We start from the raw sequence: 3,972 nt of genomic DNA on the forward strand, positions 1-3,972 counted from the left end.
CTTTTTGATGGGGTTGTTTGTTTTTTTCTCGTATATTTGTTTGAGTTCTTTGTAGATTCTGGATATTAGCCCTTAGTATTCTTTTTTTAAGGGATTTATTAATTATTGTTATTATACTTTAAGTTCTGGGATACATGTGCAGAATGTGCAGGTTTGTTATATAGGTACACATGTGCCATGATGGTTTGCTGCACCTATCATGTACATTAGGTATTTCTCCTAATGCCATCCCTCCCCTAGGTTCCCACCCCCAGAAATGCCCCAATATATGATGTTCCCCTCCCTATGTCCATGTGTTCTCATTGTTCAACTCACACTTATGAGTGAGAACATGCAGTGTTTGGTTTTCTGTTCCTGTGTTAGTTTGCTGAGAATGATGGTTTCCTGCTTCGTCTGTGTCCCTGTGAAAGATATGAACTCATCATTTTTTATGGCTGCATAGTATTCCATGATGTATATGTGCCACATTTTCTTTATCCAGTCTATCATTGATGGGCATTTGAGTTGGTTCCAAGTCTTTGCTATTGTGAACAGTGCTGCAATAAACATATGTGTGCATATATCTTTATAGGAGAATGAATTATAATCCTTTGGGTATATACCCAGTAATGAGATTGCTGGGTCAAATGGTATTTCTGGTTCTAGATCGTTGAGGAATCGCCAAAGTCTCAGGATACAAAATCAATGTGGAAAAATCACAAGCATTCCTATACACCAATAATAGACAAACAGAGAGCCAAATCATGAGTGAACTCCCATTCACAATTAGTACAAAGAGAATAAAATACCTAGGAATACAACTTACAAGGAATATGAAGGACCTCTTCAAGGAGAACTACAAACCACTGCTCAATGAGATAAAAGAGGACACACAAATGGAAAAACATTCCACGCTCATGGATAGAAAGAATCAATATAGTGAAAATGGCAATACTGCCCAAAGTAATTTATAGATTCCATGCTATCCCCATCAAGTTACCATTGACTTTCTTCACAGAATTAGAAAAAACTACTTTAAATTTCATATGAACCAAAAAAAGTGCCTGTATAGCCATGAAAATCCTAAGCGAAAAGCACAAAGCTGGAGGCATCATGCTACCTGACTTCATGCTGTACTACAAGGCTACAGTGACCAAAACAGCATGCTACTGGTACCAAAACAGATATATAGACCAATGGAACAGAATAGAGGCATCAAAAGTAATGCCACACATCGACAGCCATCTGATCTTTGACAAACTTGAGAAAAACAAGAAATGGGGAAAGGATTCCCTATGTAATAAATGGTGTTGGGAAAACTGGCTAGCCATATGCAGAAAACTGAAACTGGACCCCTTTCTTACACCTTATAGAGAAATTAACTCAAGATAGATTAAAGACTTACGCATAAGACTTAAAAACCATAAAAACCCTAGAAGAAAACCTGGGCAATACCATTCAGGACATAGGCATGGGCAAAGACTTCATGACTAAAACACCAAAAGCAATGGTAACAAAAGCCAAAATTAACAAATGGGATCTAATTAAACTAAAGAGCTTCTGCACAGCAAAAGAAACTATCATCAGAGTGAACAGGCTACCTACAGAATGGGAGAAAATTTTTGCAATCTATCCATCTGACAAAGGGCTAACATCCAGAATCTACAAAGAACTTAAACAAATGTAAAAGAAAAAAAATGAAACAACCCCATCAAAAAGTGGGCAAAGCATATGAACAGACACGCTCATCATCACTGGTCATTACAGAAACGCAAATCAAAACTACAATGGGATACCATCTCATGCCAGTTAGAATGGCGATCATTAAAAAGTCGGGAAACAACAGATGCTGTAGAAGATGTGGAGAAATAAGAACGCTTTTACACTGTTGGTGGGAAGGTAAATTAGTTCAACCATTATTGAAGACAGCGTTGCAGTATTTATTATGCTACTGACCATGTCTCCTCAGCGTAACTTTACATACCATTAAAAATTTTGAAAGGAATTTTTCGTTTTAAAATTTCTACCATATAATATTTAATTTTGCTTTCTAAATACTCATATGAGGTTGCTGTGAGTTTATGTTTAAAAACTGTGTGTATTACTATAAACACATGTTTATGTTTCTAGTGTGGAAAATAGTAACACAAATTACGAAATATAGAGTTTTGAAATCTCATATAATTATAGTAACAAAAAACGACAATAATAAAAGTTTATATAGCTCTCACTATATTTGTAAAATTATGTTCCATGTGTTTCACACATATTTCCTCTAATTTTGACACAGATAAACAGATATTATTATCCTTGTGTTATGAATGGAAGGACAGGGCTCCAAGAGTTTACATGAAGACATATTGATTGGTTTTCCCAATATCTTTCCTTTTATTGTCAAATTACTCTGCTCTAATCTTTAACTTTAATTCTCAATCTCTTGACATAAGATACAGATATTACCATCATATTTTCTGTTCTAGTTTACAATGATTAGGCTAACAGTAGGCACATTACTGACACGGGGTCAATTTGAACCCCTTCATGGGCTCGATCAAATTGATACCTGATTGCTGCCGGACATGACACATGTCCATGAGGTGTGTCCTCATGGTTTGAGGTTTGAGGGTGTCCATGATCGATATCCTATGTAATGGAAAAAATCCATGTGCAGGGAGGTGGAATGAGCCTAATTTACATAGTTGACACCTAGCGTTAGACAAAGAGAGAACCCAAAGAAGACAATTTTCGCTGCCAATCCTATTTATTTATTTATTTATTTTTTGTGAGACAGTCTTGCTGTGTTGCCCAGACTGAAGTGCAGTGGCGCAATCTCAGCTTACTGCAACCTCTGTCTCCTGGGCTGTAGCCATCCTTGTACTTCAGCCCCTCAAGTAGCTGGGACCACAGGCTTGTGCCACCATGCCTGGCTACTTTTTATAATTTTTAGTGACAAGATTTCACCATTTTGCCTAGGCTCGAATCGAACTCCTGGCCTCAAGCAATCCTCCTGCCTTGGCCTCGCGAAGTGCTGGGATTACAGCATAGGCCACCATGCCCGACCAGGCTACCAATTATTAAGATCCTTTTTGGTTTTGTTTTCAGTTCAGTGGTCAGTGTTATCTAGGGAGGTATTATCATATTGATTTCTAGCTTGTTTAATACTTAATGCACTCAGAAAATACCTGGAAACACAGTAAACATTTTATAAATTGGTAGTTTTACATATAAATTTATTTTTCCTATTAAATTTAATAATTCAAGGTAAATCACATTTACAAAAAAAAAAAAAAGAGAGAGAGAAAGAGAGAACATGGGTTCCCTTAATTCCACTTTTGTATGTACCCAGAATACTGTTTGTTTGAAAGTTCCTGAACTCTATTTTAATCCTTATTTTGTTTTAATTTTAATTATAGCTAATATAACATTGAAATAAAGGCTTTTAAAATCTCTTTTTTGTCTTTTCCATAGTTATGTTATGCAAGCCTTATTTTCCTACTCTGCTGCTTTTGAGTATTTCTCCCCTCTAAAGGGCTACAATTACTTAAAACAGTTGGCACAGATCTGTAGTTCAGGACAATATGCAAGCATCTAACAAAAGCCATTCAATATTGATCTGTATCACATTTCTTTCTAACTTCTTGGTGTTTAGAAAATTCTTAATTATAACTCATAATTTGTTTCCAGTCAGGTTTTAAACTCTATTTCTGTAGATCTGAATTCCTATAGGTCTCTGGCCTATCAATTTTAGAATGTTATTTATTTTTCTTAAAATGCTAAAGAGAAGGAAGCTCATTTAGAGCACAGGTAAGAGACAGGGAAAAAAATGAGGATTGGTTTTACCAGATTAAAAAATACTTGAAAGAAACTCTCTTGGAGTTAAAATTTTGTCTGAGTCTTCAACACACCAATTAAAGAAGCTGATATTGACTGTTAGATGTTGTATTGCCTCATTTTTATAAAGGCCTGCTTAAATGTATTGATTTATTGATTTTT

The sequence above is a fragment of the Rhinopithecus bieti genome, unplaced genomic scaffold (assembly GCF_001698545.2).
Source record: "Rhinopithecus bieti isolate Rb0 unplaced genomic scaffold, ASM169854v2 scaffold_17939, whole genome shotgun sequence".
NCBI classification, from domain to species: Eukaryota; Metazoa; Chordata; class Mammalia; order Primates; family Cercopithecidae; genus Rhinopithecus; species Rhinopithecus bieti.